General features: G+C 43.3%; 1 pseudogene; it reads right to left on the reverse strand.

Annotated features, from left to right (window-relative positions):
* Positions 1-24,030, reverse strand: part of LOC128070112 (T-complex protein 11 X-linked protein 2-like) — a 44,498-nt pseudogene extending 20,468 nt beyond the window's left edge.
* Between the last annotated feature and the right edge of the window lie 2,421 nt (positions 24,031-26,451).

A 26,451-nucleotide genomic window follows, 5' to 3' on the forward strand; every position in this document is an offset into this window, starting at 1 on the left:
GTAGATCCGAGAATTTCTTGATTGACACAGGGGCTACCTACACTGTCCTAACCTCCTGCTCCAGAGCCTTCTCCCCCCAAACCTGTTCCATTTTGGGTGCTACAGGAAAAACAATTAACAAAAGATTCACCTGAACCCTTCTTCGTTGCAGGAATAGACAAATATTTTCCCACAAGTTTCTGCTGGTCCCTGAGTATCCTACTCCCTTACTGGGAAGAGATCTATCCCTGGCTCTGAAATCTTGCAGCTACTGCAGTCCTAATAGAAGATGCTTTAAAACTCTCTCTTGGGGGCAAACTATTTTTACCAGCCACCAAGTGAAACAACTCCTGAATGGGAGAGGCCATTTATGAATGTCTGATCAAAGAATCCTCAGATATCAAGTAGTGATGATGGAAAATCCAGGCCTGACTTAGCCCCCTGTGAGATTCTTAACCCTGCCACCCTCCTGCCTACCTCCAAGAGCTCTCTCCCCTTTCAGTCTTGCCTAGAAACTTTGGGCCACTGGACAAAATCCCAAGAAGGATTATCAGAAGATCCTCTGACCAATCCTGAGGAAATCTGGTACACTGATGAAAGCAGCTTTGTCCTGGATGGAAAAAGAAAAGCCAGATATGCAGTAGTCTCCCATTTTGAGACCATAGAGGCTAAACCTTTGCCACAAGGTACTTCAGTCAAATTAGCTGAGCTCGTAGCCTTGATTCAAGCTTTAGAGCTGGGAAAAGGAAAAAGAGTAGCCATTTACACTGACTCCAAGTATGCGTTTCTGGTGCTACATGCACATGCTGCTATTTGGAAAGAAAGAGGCCAGTTGACCACCTGAGGGTTCCCAATCAAATATTTTGATCAAATCCTTAGGCTCTTGGAGGCAGTCCATCTGCCCACTGAGGTTTCAGTCTCCCACTGTAAAGGACACCAAAAAGGGAGCACAGAAGTGGCACGAGGGAACCAAACAGCCAGTCAGGCAGCTAAGAGAGCAGCATTACAGAACAATGACCTAATAGAGGTTGCCACCTTAGTTCCACAGATTAATTTGCCAGAAAAGCCTTCATATACTGAAGGTGAGACTCTTAAAGCTAAGAGTGAGGGCTTTCAAGAAGATCATATAGGGTGGTTCCAAAAGGAGGGCGTCCTTTTTCTGCCTGAGAACCTCCAATGGAAGTTGGTTAACTCCTTACATGCCACCACTAATTTAGGGGAGAAGGCCCTCCAAAGATTACTAGAAAGGTCCTTCAGAGGAACAGACCTCCAAACGACTATAAGGCAAGTTGTCTCCTATTGTCCCACTTCCCAATTAAACAACCCCCAAGGAGCTTGAAGACCCCAGCTGGCCCAGCCCATCCAGTGATGTGGAACTTACCGAGAAGAGGACTAGCAGATGGACTGCACACAGATGCCAGTTTCTCAAGGGTATAAATACCTATTAGTCATGACGGACACATTCACAGGATGGATTGAAGGCTTTCCCACCTGGACTGAGAAGGCTGAGGAGGTGGTAAAGAAAACTGCTCCATGAGATCATTCCAAGGTTTAGTCTGCCTGGGTCATTACAGAGTGACAATGGGACATCATTTATTTCTAAGGTCACCCAAGGGGTCTCTAAAGCATTGGGCATTACTTATTGTCTCCATTGTGCCTGGAGTCTTCAGGAAAAGTAGAAAGAGCCAACCAATTCTTAAAATCAGTGATAAAAAAGATAACCCAGGAGACCTCCCTGGCTTGGAAGGAGGCTTTACCAATAACTCTCCTCTGCACCCGTATATCCCCTAAGGAACAGGTTGGTCTTAGTCTTTATGAGATGTTGTATGGGAGACCTTTTGTTTATGTCAATGACCTCTTCCTTGATCCAGAGGCTCAGTCCGTCTGGCCTTATACCATGGCCATTGGACAATTCCAACAGGATATATACACTTGTGGGGTGTCAATCAAGGCTCAAAAGATTCTGAAGAGTCACCACTATATGCTCCAGGGACTCAAATCCTAATTAAAGTCTGGAAAGATGGATCCCCAAAGGCTCAACTTCAGCCCACATGGAAGGGCCCCTACCCTGTAATACTTTCTACAGGGTAGAAATAGTATTTTCTATTTCTTTCCCACAGCAGTCAAGATACCAGGACATGACTCCTGGATTCACTACTCATGTGTCAAGCCATGGAAGAAAACAGAAGAAGACACATAATACATGTGTGAGCCCCTGGGAGATCTCAGATACCTATTCAGGACTACAAATGAGTGTCATTCTAATGAACACCCCCAAAATTAAGTTTCTGGGGATAAGATTTCTCAGGATAGCTCTAAAAAGCCAACATAGTTTGGCAGGGGTTGTACTCCAAAATAGACAGGAGATAGATCTTCTGATCCCTGAACAAGGAGGGACTTGACCCATCTTAAATGAGATGTGTTGTTTCCAGGTAAATACCTCCAGGTAAGTTAAAGAAAGTCTTGAAGTCCTCAATAAAAACATTCAGACTCTACAGGATCTCAAAGAATGAGCTGGAGAGTTCCTGGGGTGGCTACAGTCTCTTTGGGGGATCCTTCTCCTGGTGAGGGGGAGTTTGGAGTTGGCTAATGCCCCTACTAATCCCTGTTATCACCATACTGATGCTGCTTATGATTGCTCCATCTATTATCAATTGTCTCACCTGTTTTGTCCCTGCCCAGGTCAACAAGCTACAACATGCACTGCCAGTTCAACAAGGATATATACAACTATAGCCGACCATGGAAAATATCACTCACTCTTAGATGGACACCACTATAAAGACTCTGAGGCTTGAGACTAGCAAAAGGGGGAGGCCCAATGCCCCTCACTGTCCCAATTCAGCAGGAAGTAGCCAGAGATACCTTGATGCCCCTATTCCCAAAGAATTGGGCCTCCCATCTCTTGAGGGGGGAATGTTAGGTAGTTAGAATAGGAAAAAGCAGTCCAAAATGGCAGTGGCTAAAAGACAGAGAAGGGAAAAGCTCATGAAAATAGAACAAAGGAAGGTCCCAGGACTGGAGTGAGGACCTCAAGTAAAACAAACAGCCTTCCTGGCTAGCCCAATTTACATAGGGCAGGCTCAGGAGGGAGGAAACAAATGTATAAAAGGAGGAAGACTAGGAGGATTGAGGCCTCTCTTCTCTTGCCTTTTGGGTTGACCCACCCTCACTCCTCGAGGGTATACTATCCTTTGCTCTTCCTAATAAAACTGAGCTGTAACACCAATTCGTCCATCACCTCAAATTTTTGCTGCAGCAAGACAGAACCGAGGAGATTACACACTCCTCCAACACTAAGGTCCACTTGACTTCACACTCCAGGATGTATGGCTCTAGGTGAGTGATCACTCCATAGTAGTTATCCAGGCCATTAAGATCTTTTTGCATAGTTCTTCTGTGTATTCTTGCCACCTCTTAATATTTTCTGCTTTTGAAACGTTGTTGCTGAACCACAAAAGATGCCAGGATTCTTGGTCTCCAGAGGAGAGGAATTCAATCCAGGGCCAGTGACAAGGCTTGATCTCTCACAGCTTTTGTGTAATAAAGTTTTATTAAAGTATAAAAGAGAGAAAGCTTCTGACATAGACATCAGAAGGGGCTAGAAAGAGTGCCCCCCCCCCACTAGTCTTTAGCTGGATGTTATATAGCTACTAGCAGTCTGCTAATTAGAGAAAAGAAATGTCTCAAAACTCAGAGACTGGTACCCTCACCCATAACACACATTTTGAGATGACATTGGCACAAAGGTAGAGTTGTCCAGGGCCATAAAATGATTGACTTGAATCTTGGAGAAAGGCAGGTTTCCAAGCAAATACAGTCTCATTAACATAGCTTAAGAGAACATTTGCATTAGTAAAACATACTGGTTTGTCAAGTTGGTTTTGAGTCTTAAGGGGAACCGACTTGAAAACAGAGTCTAGGGTAAATACATAGTTCATTAACATAGCTTCCATAAAATAATGCATTGGTTAGCTTAAGGTTTGAGAAAAGTTAAGTTCAGGTGGAGCCAGGTGTCATCATGGCAATACAGAATTTTAAAAGAAACCTCTTTTTAAATTTGTATAGACAAGGGGGGAAAAAAAACTAACAGTTGTTTGTTTCCTCCTGCTGCTTAAGAGAGAGAGAAAAAATGTCTGATACTTGCAGCCTATTTCCTCCATTTGGAGACCTCTGGCCTTCCTGACAATTACCCTCTCATTACCCCCTTTTCTTTTAGGAGAATTATGTTGCCTAGGGAAAGGGGCATTGTTCTTGTTCTGTAACTGCTTCTGAGCTGATAAGGGGTGTTGTCCCTAAATTGGTGAGGCAACATATTCTCCTAACCCTCATATTGAGGCTCTCTGATCCAGGGACACCAAGTAGTAGTTGGAGGAAGCTGCCCCAGTCTCAGAAGTTTGAGCAACCATTTGTAACTTAAAAGCCTTCATGCAGCTAGAAACAAATCCAGTTACACAGTTACAGATGTAGGGAGCAAACAGAAAAAACAGAACAATCAGCAAAGTTAAAAGTCACATTATCTCCATAGTTAAGGTGCAAAGTGTTGCAACAGTCCATTTTAGGATTGTTAGATGTCATCAGATTAATAACAGTCATCATATATGATTGTTGTTATCGAAGGTAGTCACAGACTTGGAGAAAGTCCTTTCCTTGAAGTGGAGATGCCCACTATGGGAAGTGCTTCCACTGATGAAGAGGGGAATGCTCCACAGATCCAGCAGTTAGAACGATTGTGGAATGCAGCGTAGGAGTGAGCCCAGGACAGGAAGGCGTTGTCTTGAGGATCAAACTCCAGACTCAGGATTTTTGGAGTCAGCAGAAGTAGGCTCACATAGAGTATCAGGCCCATCTGAAGAGTACAAAGTCGGAGCATCAGTTCAGTTCAGTTCAGTTCAGTCGCTCAGTTGTGTCCGACTCTTTGTGACCCCATGAATCGCAGCACACCAGGCCTCCCTGTCCATCACCATCTCCCAGAGTTCACTCAGACTCACGTCCATCGAGTCCATGATGCCATCCAGCCATCTCATCCTCGGTTGTCCCCTTCTCCTCCTGTCCCCAATCTCTCCCAGCATCAGAGTCTTTTCCAATGAGTCAACTCTTTGCATGAGGTGTCCAAAGTACTGGAGCTTCAGCTTTAGCATCATTCCTTCCAAAGATATCCCAGGGTTGATCTCCTTCAGAATGGACTGGTTGCATCTCCTTGCAGTCCAAGGGACTCTCAAGAGTCTTCTCCAACACCACAGTTCAAAAGCATCAATTCTTCGGCGCTCAGCCTTCTTCACAGTCCAACTCTCACATCCATACATGACCACAGGAAGAACCATAGCCTTGACTAGACGGACCTTAGTCGGCAAAGTAATGTCTCTGCTTTTGAATATACTATCTAGGTTGGTCATAACTTTTCTTCCAAGGATTAAGCGTGTTTTAATTTCATGGCTGCAATCACCATCTACAGTGATTTTGGATCCCCCAAAATAAAGTCTGACACTGTTTCTACTGTTTCCCTATCTATTTCCCATAAAGTGATGGGACCAGATGCCATGATCTTAGTTTTCTGAATGTTGAGCTTTAAGCCAACTTTTTCACTCTCCTCTTTCACTTTCATCAAGAGGCTTTTTAGCTCCTCTTCACTTTCTGCCATAAGGGTGGTATCATCTGCATATCAGAGGTGATTGATATTTCTCCCAGCAATCTTGATTCCAGCTTGTGCTTCTTCCAGTCCAGCGTTTCTCATGATGTACTCTGCATATAAGTTAAATAAGCAGGGTGACAATATACAGCCTTGATGTACTCCTTTTCCTATTTGGGACCAGTATGTTGTTCCATGTCCAGTTCTAACTGTTGCTTCCTGACCTGCACACAGATTTCTCAAGAGGCAGGTTAGGTGGTCTGTTATTCCCATCTCTTTCAGAATTTTCCACAGTTTATTGGGATCCACCCAGCCAAAGGCTTTGGCGTAGTCAATAAAGCAGAAATAGATGTTTTTCTGGAACTCTCTTGCTTTTTCCATGATCCAGCAGATGTTGGCAATTTGATCTCTGGTTCCTCTGCCTTTTGTAAAACCAGCTTGAACATCAGGGAGTTCACGGTTCACATATTGCTGAAGTCTGGCTTGGAGAATTTTGAGCATTACTTTACTAGCATGTGAGATGAGTGCAACTGTGCAGTAGTTTGAGCATTCTTTGGCATTGCCTTTCTTTGGAATTGGAATGAAAACTGACATTTCCCAGTCCTGTGGCCACTGCTGAGTTTTCCAAACTTGCTGGCATATTGAGTGCAGCACTTTCACAGCATCATCTTTCAGGATTTGAAATAGCTCCACTGGAATTCCATCACCTCCACTAGCTTTGTTCATAGTGATGCTTTCTAAGGCCCACTTGACTTCACTTTCCAAGATGTCTGGCTCTAGATTAGTGATCACATCATCATGATTATCTGGGTCGTGAAGATCTTTTTTGTTCAGTTCTTCTGTGTATTCTTGCCACCTCTTCTTAATATCTTCTACTTCTGTTAGGTCCAGACCATTTCTGTCCTTTATCGAGCCCATCTTTGCATGAAATGTTCCCTTGGTATCTCTAATTTTCTTGAAGAGATCTCTAGTCTTTCCCATTCTGTTATTTTCCTCTATTTCTTTGCATTGATCGCTGAAGAAGGCTTTCTTGTCTCTTCTTGCTATTCTTTGGAACTCTGCATTCAGATGCTTATATCTTTCCTTTTCTCCTTTGCTTTTTGCTTCTCTTCTTTTCGCAGCTATTTGTAAGGCCTCCCCCGACAGCCGTTTTGCTTTTTTGGCACAGGAGGGCCTAGAGGAGCTATCCCACGTTGAAGGTCAGGAATGGTGGTGGTAAGGAGATACCCCTCGTCCAAGGTAAGAGAAACCCAAGTAAGATGGTAAGTGTTGCAAGAGGGAATCAGAGGGCAGACACGCTGAAATCATAATCACAGAAAACTAGTCAATCTAATCACACTAGGACCACAGCCTTGTCTAACTCAATGAAATCAAGCCATGCCTGCGGGGCAACCCAAGACGGGTGGGTCATGGTGGAGAGGCCTGACAGAATGTGGTCCACTGGAGAAGGGAATGGCAAGCCACTTCAGTATTCTTGCCTTGAGAACCCCGTGAACAGTAGGAAAAGGCAAAATGATACGATACCAAAAGAGGAACTCCCCAGGTCATTAGGTGCCCAATATGCTACTGGAGATCACTGGAGAAATAACTCCAGAAAGAATGAAGGGATGGAGCCAAAGCAAAAACAATACCCAGGTGTGGATGTGACTGGTGATAGAAGCAAGGTCCGATGCTGTAAAGAGCAATATTGCATAGGAACCTGGAATGTCAGGTCCATGAATCAAGGCAAATTGGAAGTGGTCAAACAAGAGATGGCAAGGGTGAACGTCGACATTCTAGGAATCAGTGAACTAAAATGGACTGGAATGGGTGAATTTAACTCAGATGACCATTACATCTACTACTGCGGGCAGGAATCCCTCAGAAGAAATGGAGTAGCCATCATGGTCAACAAAAGAGTCTGAAATGCAGTACTTGGATGCAATCTCAAAAACAACAGAATGATCTCTGTTCGTCTCCAAGGCAAACCATTCAGTATCACAGTTATCCAAGTCTATGCCCCAACCAGTAATGCTGAAGAAACTGAAGTTGAACGGTTTTATGAAGACCTACAAGATCTTTTAGAACTAACACCCAAAAAAGATGTCCTTTTCATTATAGGGGACTGGAATGCAAAAGTAGGAAGTCAAGAAACACCTGGAGTAACAGGCAAATTTGGTCTTGGAATGCTGAATGAAGCAGGGCAAAGACTAATAGAGTTTTGCCAAGAAAATGCACTGGTCATAGCAAACACCCTCTTCCAACAACACAAGAGAAGACTCTACACATGGACATCACCAGATGGTCAACACTGAAATCAGATTGATTATATTCTTTGCAGTCAAAGATGGAGAAGCTCTATACAGTCAGCAAAAACAAGACCAGGAGCTGACTGTGGCTCAGATCATGAACTCCTTATTGCCAAATTCAGACTTAAATTGAAGAAAGTAGGGAAAACCACTAGACCATTCAGGTATGACCTAAATCAAATCCCTTATGATTACACAGTGGAAGTGAGAAATAGATTTATGGGTCTAGATCTGATAGATAGAGTGCCTGATGAACTATGGATTGAGGTTCATGACATTTTACAGGCGACAGGGATCAAGACCATCCCCATGGAAAAGAAATGCAAAAAATCAAAATGGCTACTTCTTTAGGACAATATATAGCAGTTAAAATTCTCTCAATCTCTCTGAAATGCTTAATAGGTTCTCCTGTTGCTGTTTTAAATTGTCTTTCTTTCCATATTGCAGCATGAACATATAAAGTCAAATAAGCATACTTAGAATCAGTGTAGATATTTACTTGCTGAACTTTGCTTAACTCTAGAGCAGTTTGAAGAGCCTTAAAACCGTTTGAGTATCTGGAGACCAAACCAGCTTGTCAGCTTGTGCTGCTGAGTCTCAGTTATAAGTTTATATAAAGGTCGGGCAAGTTTCCCATAACCCAGAATCCAAATGTGTCAGTAGCCTGTGATTCCAAAAAATCCTCTCAACTGTCTTAAATTCATAGGTAGAGGATGATTTAATACAGGTTTAACTCAGGAAGCAAACTTCTAATCAATGACTGAAAAATATTTGGCTCGTTCAGGAATTTCAGACAATAGAGTATAAGGATTAGGCACCACGGGGTATAAAGGAACTACAGCCTCAATTATTATTTATAAATCTTGAACTAGTCCCCATTTATCACTTGATTCTCTATACCCCAAATAGGAATGTTGCATGGACTGTTACAGGGAAATAATAGCCCATGCTCCTTTAAATTCTCATTGATGGGTTTCAACCCTTCCTTAACCTCAGGTTTCAGTGGATACTGCTTTTTATGTGGAAATAAATGTGGGTCTTTGAGCTTGACAACTACAGGAATGGCATTTTGTGCTTGATCCACAGATTTTTCATCAGCCCACACTCTAAGATTTCCATTTTAGTCAATTAAAGGGAGAGAAAGGGAGGGCCCCATATTCATGAAAACAGAGGCATGGACCTTGCTTTGTATATCCATCCCTAAAAGAGGTGAGGGAGACCCTGGCATGATCAGAAATTCGTGTGAAAATAGCACAGAGTCCCAGTTGTAGCTTAAAGGATGACTGAAATAATAACATTTGGCTCATCCAGACAGTCCCTTTATGGAAGTGGATCGGGGAGAAAGTGGGCCAGGGGCTTCAGTAAGCACAGAGTAAGTTGCCCCAGAGTCTAAAAGGGAATTGGCAGATTGGCCCCCTGCAGTTATTAATACCTGGGGTTCCTCAGATGTAATTAAGATGGGAGCTTGTGTGGGGACCCCTGGGCACTTTCAGTCCTGATTGTCTTGAGAGTCTGACCCCTGAAATCTATGCCTCTGGGGGCAGTCTCTCCTCCACTGTGGTCCCTTGCAGACCGGACATGGAGCTGGGGGCGGCTTAGATGCCTGAGGTCAATCCCACTGGCGGTGCCCCTCCTTTCCACAGTAATAGCAAGCCCATCCCTTTTCACCTGGGTCCCTCTGGGCATTTTTCTCAGGCTGTTTAAGAATAGTTCTGACAGCCACTACAAGGGCTTCCACCTGTTCCTTTGTCTTTCTCTGCTTGTCTTTCTTTTCCCTCATATTCGCTACCATAACAGACTGAGCTAGTTGCAACAGATTATCTAAAGACTGACTTGGTCCCATACGCCTGTTTTAATAGCCTATATGCCTGTTTTAATAGCTTGTGGGGTAAATCTGGAGCTGACTGAGATAGTGGATATCTCACTAGCCAAGTGAGAAATCTCTCTTAAGATTACTCTTCCCTCTTCACTTTCAGGATCAATCTCAGTGAATCTGTGAAGGGCTTCTCTCAGTCTATCTAGGAATTTACCAGGAGCTTCCTTCTCTTCCTGTCTGTGTTTGCCAATTTGGAATAGTTTAAAGTCTTAGCACACGCCTGCCTGAATCCTTCAAGAACACATCTGACAAAGTGACTCTGATCCCATTTTGCTTTAGCCGTGTTAGAGTCCCAATCTATAGTTGGGACTGACTGATTCCTAGTGGGGAGGGTGGCTATCTTGTCTTCCTTCTTCCCTACTGATTCATTACCAAGCCATTCATCTCCATAGGCAACCGCTTTCCCCAAAACTCGAGTCTTTGAGTCAAGAGTCAGCATTTGTCCCAGGATATACATCACATCTTTCCAAGTAAGGTAATAAAGCAGAGTAACACCTTTAAAAGCTCTAATATATTTTTCTGGGTCCTCTAAATAATCTCCTAGATCCTCCTTGATTCTTTGCATTTCTTGATAAGAAAAGGGCTTATTAACTCACATAGATTGATCGTTTCTCCCGGTGGGTGCTTCATGAAGAGGCAACAGCTTGTGTGGCTGTTCCTCAGCCTCTATGGCTGCTTGCACATATGATCCCAGGGATAGACTGGAGAAACCTATTTTCTTTATCTCTTTGTCTCCTGTCCTCAGTCTTATCTTGTATTTCACCCTTAGTTTTTTGTTTTTGTTTTTTTTTGTTTGTTTGTTTTTTGATCTGAGCTTCTCTTACTTCAATTGTCTGAGTTTCTATTGAAACCAGAGTAGTCTCAGGTAGTACTGAGACAGGGGTTGTTTGGACCTTTACTTGGGCAGTTTGAATCTCAGTTTGAGTTTCTGCCAAGACAAAGGCAACCCTTTGGGGTGGGGGTTGTTCCCTGACTTTCAGTTTGGTCAGTTTGGAGCCCCAGGTACAGGGGCAAACTAGGAGGACAGGAGGGAGCTGAAGGTTTCATACCCAAATCTATACCCTTAGGACATAAGTCTGGCATGTCTCGCAGAGAGATAAAGGGCAACACATATGCTACTTCTACCCATTTCCCTTGTTTTCTACAGAACTGGTCTAATTGTAAAACAGTATTATAATTAAGAGACCCTCCAGCTAGCCACGGTTCGCCATCTTCCAATGGATACTGTGGCCATGCAGTATCACATAGAAAGATCAGGCGTGTCTTCTTTAAGCACTGGGGATCAAATCTATCCCGGTTTTTCAGGATACAGTTCAAAGGAGTGAGGCTGGAATTGTTAGCTCCCATCTGTAAGAGAGAAAAAAAGCGACCATCTTTCTACTGAGATGTCCCTCCCTGCTCTAGATGAGGGTGTAGACAGACTTTACACCAAAGCTTTCCTTCCCTGGTCAGATTTAGTCTGTCCCTTACTGACACAGGTGCCATACTTGTCCTTCTCAGTTCTACCAGCAAGGCGGGGTGGAGACGCACCAGGGGTAGACCTGATAGCATCTCAGACTAGTGTCCAGTTCCTTACCATTAAAACCTTGCTTGCCTCTGATGCCACCTGGGGTGCAATCAGAGTAACCTTCCGGAATGCTTCCTAGGCTAAAACTTCTGGGGGAAGCATTTGTCTCCTGAGTGCCTGTGCATGACCCTAAGTATATTCTTGACCACAGTAAGACCAGTACAGACATAAAACCAAGATGTTCCTTCCAAGCATCACCACACAAGTATAAGCAATAGCAAAAGAGATGGTGAAAGACTGGTCAGTGAGGAAAAAGTGATTTTTGTCCTCAAGTTATTAGGACCTGTCCTTCCAATTCATTCCCACAGATTCCACAGAAAGAATATCTGAGGAATTGGGACAAAACCCACTGGCAAACCTCCTCTGGTCCACTAAGAGCTAGCGTTACCAAAGGAAGAAGCACACTGTGCTTCCTATCTGAGTAACCTTTAACCTGAGAGATGCTCTTGAAGCTAGAGCTCCATCTAGCTCCTGAACTTTCAATTCCTAGCGAGGCTAGGCACTTCCTGACTGTCAATCCAAGTTTGGGACCTAAGTAACAGTACACAGTAACAGCATAGATCACAAGTCCCTTGAAAGTCTATGATCCAACAGATTAACTTAGTAGTTCTAATTCCCAGGAAGTTATGAAATGGTCAAGGAGACTAGAAAGTTTCACTGAGAAAGGAGAGTTTGGTCCACACGATTTGTCCATTTCTGGCTGCTCCCCTCAAAGGGAGCTTGGGTGACTCTTGGCATTGGCAGATCAGTATAATCCCCTGACAAGATTTCTGCCATAAGCTGTATGAGGTCACCGTGAAATCTCAGAGCAGGGCTCCTCACTTGCTTCGTGCAGGGCGTGTCATTCACTCACACAAGCACACCGTAGAGTTAGTAAAGTACAACAGAAAACTTGTTTGGTAGGAGAACCAAGAACTAGAGCTCCAAGCATCCTTACCTTGTCCTGAAGAATCCCAGATGAGCCTCCAAGATGAAAAGCTGTTGCTGAACCATGAAAGATGCCGGGATTCTTGGCCCCTGGAGGAGAGGAATTCAATCTGGGACCAGTGACGAGGCTTGATCGCTCAAAGCTTTTGTGTAATAAAGTTTTATTAAAGTATAAAAGAGACAGAGAACGCTTCTGACACTTCTGTTTGGTCTATAACTTTTCGGTCCTTTATTATGCCCATATTTGCAGGAAATGTTCCCTTGGTATCTCTAATGAAGCAATCTCTAGACTTTCCCATTCTATTGTTTTCCTCTCTTTCTTTGCATTGTTCACTTAAGAAGGCTTTCATATCTCTCCTTGTTACTCTTTGGAACTCTGCATTCAGATGGGTATATCTTACCTTTTCTCCTTTGCCTTTTACTTCTATTCTTTTCTCAGCTATTTGTAAGGCTTCCTCAGACAATCACTTTGCATTTTTGCATTTCTTTTGCTCAAAATCCTTCAAGCTAGGCTTCAACAGTATGTGAAACAAGAGAAAAATCAAGAGAATTCTAGAAAAACTTCTGCTTCATTGACTACGCTAAAACCTTTGACTCTGTGGATCACAGCAAACTATGGAGAATTCTTAAAGAGATGAGAATACCAGACCACCTTATGTGCCTCCTGAGAAACCTGTATGCAGGTCAAGAAGCAACAGTTAGAACTGGACATGGAACAACAGACTGGTTCCAAATTCGGAAAGGAGTACATCAAGGCTGTATATTGTCACCCTGTTTATTTACTTCTATGCAGAGTATATCATGTGAAATGCCTGGCTGGATAAAGCACAAGCTGGACTCAAGATTGCTGAGAGAAATATCAATAACATCAGATATGCAGATGACACCACCCTTATGGCAGAATGTGAAGAGGAGCTAAAGAGCCTCTCGATGAAGGTGAAGAAGGAGAGTGAAAAAGCTGGCTTAAAATGGAACATTCAAAAAACCAAGATCATGGCATCTGGTCCCATCACTTCATAGCAAATAGATGGTTAAACAATGGAAACAGGGACAGACTGTTTTCTTAGGCTCCAAAATCACTGCAGATGGTGACTGCGGCCATGAAATTAAAAGGCTCTTGCTTCTTGGAAGAAAATCTATGACAAAGTTAGACAGCATATTAAAAAGCAGAGACATTGCTTTGTCTACAAAAGGTCCACATAACCAAAGCTATGGTTTTTCCAGTAGCCATGTATGGATGGGAGAGCTGGACTGTGAAGAAGGCTGAACACTGAAGAATTGATGCTTTTAAACTGTGGTGCTGGAGAAGACTCTTGAGAGTCCCTTGGACTGCAAGGATATCAAACCAGTCCATCCTAAAGGAGATCAACCCTGAATGTTCACTGGAAGGACTGATGTTGAAGTGAAAGCTCCAATACTTTGGCCACCTGGTGTGAAGAGGTGACGCATTAGAAAAGACCTTAATGATGGAAAAGATTGAAGGCAGGAGGAGAAGGGGATGACAGAGGATGAGATGGTTGGATGGCATCACTGACTTGATGGATAAGAGTTTGAGCAAACACCGGGAGATAGTGAAGGACAGGGAAGGACTGAAGTGCTACAGTAGTCCATGGAGTTGCGAAGAGTTGAATACGACTGAATGACCGAAGAACAGCAACAAGTGCTCTGATACGAAAGGTTGATAGTGGAGGAGGCTGGGGGGTGGAAGGTATAGGGGGGTGGGAGGTATATGGGAACTCTCTGTCATTTTGCTCTGAACTTAAAATTGCTCTAAAAATAAAGACCATTAAAATATATATCTCATAACTTCAAATTTGAGATCTCTTCATCAAGACTGAGCAGAACAAAAATTAGAGGCAGAAGAGAGATAAAATTATATTGAAAAGTGAAAAATGTTTGCAATATTTCAAAGAGAAAGTATGAAATTATGGAAACAAGATGTGAATACAAGAAAAAATGCTTTTAAAATATGTTGAGAAAGTGAAGGAGGCAACAGCATTGGCCTGGGGTTCTAACTGTATTGAAACATAATTATGAGGAAGCCCTTGAGCAAGCTATTAGAAGGAGAAAAGTTGTGACTAGAGAGTGGGAAGTTTGATTTCATTGTTTCTGTTTTGGTAATGAAGCAGTTTTGAGTTCTTTTTGTTCACTTATTTAATACGTTTTTATTGAATTCTTACTGTTCACACACTGGCACATCAGTTCAGTCACTCAGTATGTCAGACTCTGCAACCCCATGGACTGCAGCACACCAGGCTTCCCTGTCCATCACCAGCTCCAAGAGCTTGCTCAAACTCATGTCCATCAAGTCAGTGATACCATCCAACCATGTCATCCTCTGTCATCTCCTTCTCCTCCTGCCTTCAATCTTTTCCAGCATCAGGGTCTTCTCTAAATGAGTCAGTTCTTTGCATCAGGTGGCCAAAATATTGGAGTTTCAGCTTCAATATCAGTCCTTCCAATGAATATTCAGGACTGATCTCCTTTAGGATGGACTGGTTGGATCTCCTTGCAGTCCAAGGGACTCTCAAGAGTCTTCTCCAATACCACAGTTCAAAAGCATTAATTCTTTGGTGTTCAGCTTTCTTTTTATTTTTTATTTTTGTAGAGAGCTTTGTAGTTTAATCGGAGATGAAAAACATACATGCCTTCAGGGACCATGTGGTAACACAAATGAGTACAGTGACTAGGTGACACATTGGTCACCTGGGAAGCTGTATCCAAAGGGTACAGGGTTCCTCATCTTCAGCTGATTGTTGCCATGTGGACGGGGTGCCCAGTTTGCAGATCTGATATGTCTATCAGTTCAGCTCAGTTCAGTCGCTCAGTCGTGTCCGACTCTTTGCGACCCCATGAATCGCAGCACGCCAGGCCTCCCTGTCCATCACCATCTCCCGGAGTTCACTCAGACTCACGTCCATCAAGTCCGTGATGCCATCCAGCCATCTCATCCTCTGTCATCCCCTTCTCCTCCTGCCCCCAATCCCTCCCAGCATCACAGTCTTTTCCAATGAGTCAACTCTTCACATGAGGTGGCCAAAGTACTGGAGCTTCAGCTTTAGCATCATTCCTTCCAAAGACATCCCAGGGCTGATCTCCTTCAGAATGGACTGGTTGCATCTCCTTGCAGTCCAAGGGACTCTCAAGAGTCTTCTCCAACACCACAGTTCAAATGCATCAATTCTTTGGTGCTCAGCCTTCTTCACAGTCCAACTCTCACATCCATACATGACCACAGGAAAAACCATAGCCTTGACTAGATGGACCTTATTCGGCAAAGTAATGCCTCTGCTTTTGAATATACTATCTAGGTTGGTCATAACTTTTCTTCCAAGGAGTAAGCGTCTTTTAATTTCATGGCTGCAGTCACCATCTACAGTGATTTTGGAGCCCAAAAAAATAAAGTCTGACACTGTTTCTACTGTTCCCCACCTATTTCCCATGAAGTGATAGGACCAGATGCCATGATCTTCGTTTTCTGAATGTTGAGCTTTAAGCCAACTTTTTCCCTCTCCTCTTTCACTTTCATCAAGAGGCTTTTTAGCTCCTCCTCACTTTCTGCCATAAGGGTGGTGTCATCTGCATATCAGAGGTGATTGATATTTCTCCCGGCAATCTTGATTCCAGCTTGTGTTTCTTCCAATCCAGCATTTCTCATGATGTACTCTGCATATAAGTTAAATAAGCAGGGTGACAATATATAGCCTTGATGTACTCCTTTTCCTATTTGGAACCAGTCTGTTGTTCCATGTCCAGTTCTAATAGAAGCTGGATATTTGGATTTCTTTTTACTGTGGTCAAATACACATAACATAAAATGGACCATTGTGGAACCTTCTTGGCAGTCCAGTGGTTACGACTCAGTGCTTTCACTGCCAAGGGCCTAGGTTTGATCCTTGGTTGGGGAATTAAGATCTTGCAAGCTGAGTGGCACACCAAAAAAAAAAAAAAAAAAAAAAACTCACCAAACACTGTAACAATTTAAAGGTATACAATTCAGTGTCATAAAGCACATTCATAGTCACCATTATCTTCTTTCAGAACTTTTTTTCACCAACCCTCCATCCCCAGAAAGGAAACTCCATACGCGTTTGAAGTCACTTCCCATTCCCCACTCCCCACAGTCCCTGGCAACCACAAATCTGGTTTCTGTCTCTATGGATTTGCCAAGCTTAGATAACTCATGTAAGTGGAATCATATGCTATTTGTCCTTTTGTGACTGGCTTCTTTCACTTAGGATGTTTTCAAAGTTCATCCACACTGTGGCATGTATCAGTACTTCATTCCTTTTTAATGACTGAATAATATCCCACTGTATTAAATATGGGAGAAGGCAACGGCAACCCACTCCAGTACTCTTGCCTGGAAAATCCCATGGATGGAGGAACCTGGCAGGCTGCAGTCCATGGGGTCGCTAAGAGTCGGACACGACTGAGTGACTTCACTTTCACTTTTCACTTTCATGCATTGGAGAAGGCAATGGCAACCCACTCCAGTGTTCTTGCCTGGAGAATCCCAGGGACGGGGGACCCTGGTGGGCTGCCATCTATGGGGTTGCACAGAGTCGGACACGACTGAAGTGACTTAGCAGTAGCAGTATTAAATATGCATATTTGTCCATTCATCATTCAGTATTTGGATTTTAAAATATATCTTCTACTTTGGACTCAAATGTATGTTTTTAAATGTTATGTGTACCTTTAAGGATGTATCTGCGGGCCAGGTAAGTCAGAGCACCAGTGATATGGACCTGTGTTTTATGACCTGCTGTGACATGCTTTCTCATGTAGTCCCCACATTAGGAACATGAGGTTCAGGATGGTAAATGGACATGCCTAGGAAAAGGCCTTCAGTGGAGCTTCCACTCCATAGCGCCAGAAGATTTTCTCCTCCACACCAAAACCTTGGGGCAAAGGGCTTGGTTTAAGAATGAGTGGTAGTCACATATCCAGCTTGTTGGGCTAGTTGATCTCCAAGGCACTGGGTTTACTGACAGGGGTCATTCTTTTTCCGGAACATCCATCTGGCACGAACCCGCTCTGTTCAATACCAGTTTAGCTGCAGCTGAACGCAAGGATGACTTATCCTGGTAACTGTAGATTGGTGCAGAGCTGTCTTGAGGCACTGCGGGGAAGACACCATCCCAGAAGTCCTCCTCGTAGCCGGCCAGGCTACTTTAACTGCCAGGGTCATTTGTGCAGTACCAGCAGCTGGGCTGAGCCTGGAACTTACATCAGGTGTGGCTTAAGCTCAAATCTGGTTTAGGACAGAAATTCCAGCGTGGGCCCGCTTCCCTTATTTATGGTGAGGGCAACTTATCACTAGATGCAATGTCTAAGAGCCCCTCTTGAAATGCTGATAAATAATCGAGCTTCTCCTGCACCGAAAGCTATTTAAGAAGCAAGGTCGAACGTTTCTCGTAGTCACCCCAAGCTCCTTTCCTCCCACTCTAGTTTTCCAAAAGGACGAAAGACAGGGAAGCGACATCCTAGCTACCGGGCATAAGGCCAGCAGAGGTCTGCGTTTCTCAACTCTTTCCAAGAGCACCTCAAGTCCCGAATCGGCGCCTTCAACTCTGAGAAGTCGAGAGCCCCACAGGAAACTTGCATTATTGCAGCCGATGCCACACACCCGGGGCCGCGGACGGGCGGCCGCGCCGGCTCCCCAGGAATGCGTCCCCTCCACGGCCGGCCGGCCAGCAAGCCCGCTCTCCACGGGGGACCCCTCGGCACCTGCAGCCTCCGAGTAAGTGTCCGCGCGCACCTCCGCCCGCCAGCCCGCCTCCCCTACGACCCTGCGTGCCCGGAGCCGGGGGTAACCAGGAGCCCCTCGCCACCTCCCCGGGGAGCGGGGGTCGCGGGCGCCTCCCTCGGCTGGGCCGAGAGGCTGCCGGCGCTGCTCCGCGGCGGCGGCGCCCGGAGGTCGCACTGGCGGCGGCGGCGGCGGCGCTCCGGTGCTCAGCTTTCTTCACAGTCCAACTCTCACGTCCATACATGACTACTGGAGAAACCATCGCTTTGACTAGACGGACCTCTGTTGGTAAAGTAATGTCTCTGCTTTTTAATGTGCTGTCTAGGTTGGTCATCGGAGAAGGCAATGGCACCCCACTCCAGTACTCTTGCCCGGAAAATCCCATGGATGGAGGAGCCTGGTAGGCTGCAGTCCATGGGGTCGCGAAGAGTCGAACACGACTGAGCGACTTCACTTTCACGTTTCACTTTCATGCATTGGAGAAGGAAATGGCAACCCACTCCAGTGTTCTTGCCTGGAGAATCCCAGGGATGGGGGAGCCTGGTGGGCTGCCATCTATGGGGTCGCACAGAGTCAGACTGAAGCAACTTAGCAGCAGCAGCAGGTTGGTCATAGCTTTTCTTCCAAGGAGCAAACATCTTTTAATTTCATGGCTACAGTCACCATCTGCAGTGATTTTGGCACATAGGTGCATAATAGGCATCTAATTCCTTAGCAGCTCTGTTGGTAAAGACTGTGCCTGCCAATGCAGGAGCTATAAAAGATGTGTTTTCAATCCCTAGGTCAGGAATATACCCTGGAGAAGGAAAATTACAACCCACTCCAGTATTTTTACCTGGAGAATCCCATGGACAGAGGAGCCTGGTAGGCCACAATCTATGGGATCACAAGAGTTAGACACGACTTAATGACTAAACTGCCACTATGCACGAGATACCCTTCAAGGTACTTGAGATACATTTGTTAAAAACAAACACATACACACTCACTCACACACACACACACACACACACAACAAAGCAAAACAAAAACCCACACACACAAAAATAAAGATTCATGCCATTGTGAAGTTGACATGTTAACAGCCTTTTGTTTCTTGACAAATTACTCCAAAATGCATCAGTCTCCACAATAAACATTCATTATCTTACACAGTTTACAAGGGTTAGGAGTTCTGGGAAAGCTGAGATTACTTCATGAGGTTACAGTTAATATGTCTGCCAGGGCTGTAGTCATCTGAAGGCTTGATGGTCTGGAGGATCTGCTTTCAGGTTCACTCATATGGCTATTGGAAGTGGCAACATTTTCTTGCTAGCTGTTAGCCAGAGGCCTTATCTCCTCACTGTATGGGCCTCACCACAAAGCTTCTCATGAGAGGACAGCTAGCTTCCCCCAGAGTGAATGATCTGAGAGAGAGTAAGAGAGAGAAACCAAGATAGAAGATACAAGTTTTTTTTTTAGAACCAAATCTCTGAAGTAGCATACTAGCATTTTTGTCACTTCTAGATACTGGGGATACAACAATGAGCAAAGAGGCCAATACCTCTGGCTTCTTTTAGAGGAGTCACTAGGCATGGGGGACTGGAGATGTACATATAGTTAGAGTACCTTCAGGGCAGATAAGTTAGGGTAGGGGAAGTTGAAGCATTCTCTTTAGACTGGGTAAATTTGGAGAATGAAAGGCTTTGATCATGAAGATTTGACTGTCCTTTGGGATTTAGGCACCAGATCTTAATACTCAGATTAACCTCTGAAGACTGGAAATTGTCAAGTGATGGCCCAAATAAGATCAAGAACTTTTGTGTTGCTCCTGTCTTTGTGCACAATGAGAAATGCTGCCTTCACACAAAGGTGAGGGGCACCCTCACGCTTAACTAAAGGTTATGATCAGTCATAAACTCTTTTAAAGCAAAGCCTTTCTCTGCCTTCCTAGTGCCTAGCACAGGGCCTACCACATTGTATTGATATGTGCTCAATAAATGCTTGGAACAGGAGATTGTGTGATCCATTCCACATATTGGATGCCCCACCAATATTTGGTGTGCAAATGAATGAATGAATGCAATCCATTAATTCCTACATAACATGTTTTCAGCTGCATCAGAGAAGAACCTAGAAAGGGCAAGATGAGGTCTACACATGGTTTCACAAAGTAAATGAGGTGAGCTGGGCAGCACCACTGAAGTTGATGGCCTTTCTGTCTGGAAACGGCACTGAGACAAAATATAAAATATAAAACTGAGTTGTATACCTAATTTTATTTTCTTCAATCTATCTTTATTAATATGGTCCACTTTGATATGTTGCTAAAAGGTGGGGAATACATTAGCTAGAGCCACTAATAGTGACCTTGATTCCAGATCCAATTCTTCCAATTAAGGCCAAAGCCCAATACTATGGTCTATATACTGTTCTAGAGAATACCTATTTTTTTCAGTGTTGCCTTTGGTACTTTAGCTGTGCCTTTAAACGTATTCTATGTGGTCAGCTTCTTCTGGATAGTGCAGCATGTGATATGATCAATGGATCCCTTTGTCATGGACCCATTTCTTCACATCCTGTACTGTGAAGTGGCTACGATGTGCAGATGTTATACTGGGTGGGATTATATGGGGTTCTATGACCATGGATGAGGCACTCAAAAAGCCCCCAGTTAGTGGTGCTTACTGAGGCTGTGCAAGCAGAAAACAAAAACTCATACCCTGTCAGCATGAACCTCTGACCCTTCCAAGATAGAAAGGGTCCAATGTACTCAACTTGCCATTAAGTGACCTCTTGGTCTCCTCGAAAATCATGATATATTTGGGAAGCAGCCTTAGCCTCCGTTGCCATAGATTGGATATTCATAGTAGGAAGCAGTTAGAATGTCTTGGTATATAGAGTCTTATGCTACTGGGCCCATATATAGTCTCCATTTCTACCACCATGGCCACTCCTTTGAAATGCCCATTAGGTCAGTCCTGAGGTAGCCAAGATGGATGCTGGGTAAGGTCAATTAGTTACGTGTGTGCTCAATCGTGTCTGACTCTTTGCAACCCATGGACTCTAGCCTGCCAGGCTCCTATGTTCATGGAGTTTTTCAGACAACAATACTGGAGTGAGTTGCATTTCCTGCTCCAGGGGATCTTCCCGACCCAGGGATTGAACCTGCATCTCTTGCATCTCCTGCATTGGCAGGCAGATTTTTTTACCACTGTGCCATCTGGACAGCCAATATCAATTAGCAGAGTCATTTTGTCTACTAGCTGTGTAGTTACTTTTATGATGGATGGTTTCAAATAGCCATTAAAGTAAGATTGATACCAAAATCTTCCTATTTCATGAACACTCCTATATGTCGATTCACACGCCTCTACTCCAGACTACCTTTTCTGTGATCTTTTCTCTCCATACTCCTGACCAGGTGGCCAGATCACTGGTCACTACCTATAAATCCACGTATACTCTCACCTTGAGCCACTGGTCCTTTCATACGAAGTAAATGATCAGGTGCACTATGTGTAGCCCTATCCATTGGGAAGATCTTCCATCCCTGCTACTTTTCAAGCCCACCCTTAAATGTGGCTCAAATGCATCCACATACCAAGCTGATCCACCTATAAACCAACCCTGAGCTATTCTTCCTTCTCCTTCAGCAGGCTATATGGAAACACATTCTCCCCACCCCACCCTACTCCTGTCACCAACCATACAGCTAAAGGTACAAGCCAGGAGAGAGACACTGGTGCAGTTGTGGTGGGCAACATGGGAATCTAGGCTACCTGCTCATGTACGTACCCTGTGCCTTCTGGTCTTCTTTGGATCTAATTCGGATGTTCTGTTTCCAACTTATAATGGCCTGAAAGAATTCTGTGGGTTCTGAAAGAATCCACACGAATGACTAGTTCCATATATATGGTCACTTGGTACTCCATGGTCACGCATTCTCTGTCTGCCAGATCCTGGTACCAAACTAGGAAGTCTCTCTCAAAAGGTGTGTAATTATCAGCTGTGGATGACACGGCTTTACTCTAGCATCCTGAGACTTCCCATAAGGTCCATGTTGTATCTTTTTCTACTCAATGCACAGATACTACTGAATCATGTAACTCAAGTATCAAAGCTGATGGCAGTATGGTCTGGATCTATTGCAGAGACCCTTCCTGCACGGAATACCCCACTGAACACTGGGAGCCTTCTATGTCACCTAAGATATGGGCCAGAGCAGTATTCCTAAGTGTTGCTTCCCAAACCCGAAGATCCTTCCCAGGTGCTATGCTTCCTTATTTGTTGGAGGGGATGCAAGGTGCAGCAACTTGTGTTTTACTCTGGAGGAAGTGCCCTGACATTCTCTTGACTACTGTAACTTTAAAGATGTTAATGATGTACTAAGTCTCTAAATCTTCTTAGGATTTATCTCCCACCCTCTAGAGCACATATGTCTTACCATGGCCTCTTATTGCTCTTCCTGTCCAATCAGTATAATGTAATGTATATAATGGATCAGTATGATGTTCTGTGAGATGTCTTGGCAGTTCAGATCTTGTTGGTGGTAGGCAAAATCTATAAATGAATAAGTTATCTGGTCCAGATGTGAATGTAAAATGTTTTTTTGTTTCCCCAGATTTTTTGAGATGTAATTGACATATAATGTTGTGTGTGTTTAAAGCTTGCAATATGGTGATTTGATATACCTTTATATTGAGAAATGATTACCACCATAGATTGTTAACATCTCCATCACCTCACATAATTACAATTTGTGAATAATGAGTGAGAGTATTTAAGATATATTTTCTTAGTACTTCTTGATGGCTCAAACAGTAAAGAATCTGTCTGCAACATGAGAGAACTGGGTTTGATCCCTGGGTCAGAAAAATCCCCTGGAGGAAAACGCAGCAACTCACTCCAGTGTTCTTGGAGAATCCCATGGACAGAGGAGCCTGGTGAGCAACAAGCCATAGGGCCGCAAAGAGTCAGACACAACTGAAGCAACTTAGCATGCATATTATAGTATTAGAGGTTTCTGAATTTGACTATATGCTTACTTACCAGTGTATTTTATATTTTAATATGTTTTCATGTTACTAATTTTAGTGTCTGTTTATTTCATCTTGAAGAACTCTTTTCAGCATTTCTTGTAAGGTTGGTCTAGTGATGACAAACTCTCTTAGCTTTTGTTTGTTTGGGAAAGTACCTCATTGTGATTTCTGAAAGATAATTTTGCTGGTGAAGTATTCTTGACTGGTATTTCTTTTCTTCTAGCACAATGATATACTATTCCAATCTCTCTTGTTCTGTAAGATTTCAGCTGATAGCCTTACAGAAGTTCCCTTGTATGTGAGGAATTTTTTTCCTCTTATTGTTTGAAAAATTCTGTCTTTGTGTTTTGCTTTAGTTAATTTTATTATAATATGTCTTGGAGGTGATCATTTGTACTGAAAATTTCAGATCACCCATTAACTTCATTAACTTGGGTGTCTAAATCTCTCTGTAGATTTGGGAAGTTCTCAGCTATTATTTCTTTAAATAAACTTTCTGTTCCTTTCTACTTTGCTACTCCTTCTGGGACTCCAATAATGCATAGATTGCTTCTCTTAAGGATATTCCATAGTTCATATAAGCTTTTTTTTTTTCATTTTTTTTCTTTCTTTTTTCTTTTCTATCCTCTGACAGGATAATTTCAAAGGTCCTGTTTTCTATTTCACAGATTATTTCTTCTGCTTGATCCAGTCTGTTTTTAATGATCTCTATTGCAGGTTTTATTTTAGTCATGTAATCTTTAGCTTCAGTATTTTTGTTTGGTTCTTTTATTATGATTTCTATCTCTTTGCTAATCTTATTTTTGTGTACTGTTTTCCTGATTTCATTACATTGTCTGTGTTTTCTTGTAGCTCACTGAACTTTAAGGAAAAAACAACTATATTAAATTCATTTGAAAAATCACAGATCTCTGTTTCTTTGGGATCATTTACTGAAAAATGATTGTGTACCTTTGGTGGTGTCATATTTCCTTGATTTGTCATGTTCCATGACGTCTTACATTTCTGTGTTCATATTTGAAGGAGCTGTCCCCTCTTCCAGTCTTTACTGACTTCAAATAGAAATACCATCATCTTTGTTAGAGATTCTGAGGTCTTCTCAGAACTTTTTTCATGAATATGCCTGCTTCACATTTCTTGTTCTTTCTTGAGGAGGAATTTCTTAAGACTGTATGCTTTTCTTTTTTAAAAATTAATTTATTTATTTTAATTGGAGGCTAATTACTTCACAATATTGTAGTGGTTTTTGCCATACATTAACATGAATCAGCCATAGGTGTACATGTGTTCCCCATCCTGAACCCCCCTCCCACCTCCCTCCCCATCCCATCCCTCAGAGTCATCCCAGTGCACCGGCCCTGAGTGCCCTGTCTCATGCATCGAACCTAGACTGGCAATCTATTTCACATGTGATAACATACATGTTTCAGTGCTATTCTCTCAAATCATCCCACCATTCCACAAAGTCCAAAAGGTGCAGCAACTTGTGTTTTCTCCCACAGAGTCCAAAAGTCTGTTCTTTACATCTATGTCTCTTTAGCTGTCTTGCATATAGGGTCATCTTTACCATCTTTCTAAATTCCATATATATGTGTTAATATGCTGCATTGGTGTTTTTCTTTCTGACTTACTTCACTCTGTATAATAGGCTCCAGTTTCTTTTCATCCTGCAAATCCAGCCTAAGTTTTGTAGACTCCTATTTTCTTGCTTTCCTTAGGGTGGTGCTGAAATTTTGTTCTCGTGCTTTCTCTCGTCGTCTGATCAGCTTTCTGCACATGCACACTAACCATCTACAAAGGCTCACTCTTGCTGCCCTTGTGGGCATGCACAGGGAGCCATCTATATAGATGGTGGAGGCAGGTGTGGATGAGGCACACGGAGCACTGGAGGTGCCCATGGGCCAACTGGGGGTATCTTTAGGTGAGGACTTGTCAGCAGCAGCTCATGGGTAGGTTTCCTGATGGAGTGCATGAAGTAGTTAGTAGGCTCTGCATCCCTGTGATGCCCTTTGAGAGCCCTGACTGCTGTTCTCCCAGTCATTCCTTGCCACCTACTTATGTAGTACACCTCGGTTTTATGGCTAGGGTGAGAAAGAAGTGGGTCTCTGTGTTGTTGGGTCTCTTCATGGGTCAGCAACCCACAGAACTGGGAAAGCTGCATGCACACTCACGCACTCTTAATCTCCTCCATAGGTGAAATCATGCACTCAGAATGTCTCTCTTGGCACTGAGCTGTGCTGCTTTGGGGAACAGGTAATATGATAAAGTGAAACACTTCCTCTTACAATCTTCAATGGGTTCAATCTCAGGAGTTTTAGTGTGTGTGTGTGTTTGCTCCAACACTGTATTGGAATTTCTCTGCTTCACTCCTGGACTTCAACAAAGGCACTCTCATTTGTGAGTGATTGTCAAAATCAAGGTTATTTAAGGGGAAAACAGTAGAACACTCTTTTACCATTTTGATGGTTACTCACAAAATGTGAACTGCTTCTGATTCTAAGTACATATAAAGAACACATTCACCAAATCAATAGCTACACAGCATATACCTTATACTTTAGGCCTTATAAATCCTCTCTAGTAGTGATACCACATTCAGCACAGCAGCTCTGATTGGGGCTATCAAGTGGTTGAACTTGTGGTAATATACTGTTCTTCTCCAGAATTCAAAAACTTTTTTTAAGAGTAAGACTGCAAAGTAAATGGAGATATGATAGAGACCATGCCCTTGTATCCATTAGGTCTTTGACAGTGGCAGTAATTCCCTTCTTTATCCCAAGGATGCTATACTATTTATTATTTAAATCCTTGCCCAAGTGGAAGAACATTTTCATAAGTTTCCACTTGAGTTTTTCCATTATGAGAGCTCATACACCATATCCCAATGACTCAATAAGGAGGGCTGTTACTCCAAATACAAAATAAATATTGCAACTTTATAGTCAGACAGTAGGGAGAAAGACCATGGAAGCTGTGACTTGATGTGAGAGAGATGGGAATACCAGACCACCTAACCTGCCTCTTGAGAAATCTGTATGCAGGTCAGGAAGCAACAGTTAGAACTGGACATGGAACAACAGACTGGTTCCAAATAGGAAAAGGAGTGCGTCAAGGCTGTATATTGTCACCCTGCTTATTTAACTTCTATGCAGAGTACATCATGAGAAACGCTGGACTGGAAGAAACACAAGCTGGAGTCAAGATTGGTGGGAGAAATATCAATCACCTCAGATATGCAGATGACACCACCCTTATGGAAGAAAGTGAAGAGGAGCTAAAAAGCCTCTTGATGAAAGTGAAAGAGGAGAGGGAAAAAGTTGGCTTAAAGCTTAACATTCAGAAAACGAAGATCATGGCATCTGGTCCCATCGCTTCATGGCAAATAGATGGGGAAACAGTGGAAACAGTGTCA

Source organism: Budorcas taxicolor, chromosome X (genome assembly GCF_023091745.1).
Source record: "Budorcas taxicolor isolate Tak-1 chromosome X, Takin1.1, whole genome shotgun sequence".
NCBI lineage: Eukaryota > Metazoa > Chordata > Mammalia > Artiodactyla > Bovidae > Budorcas > Budorcas taxicolor.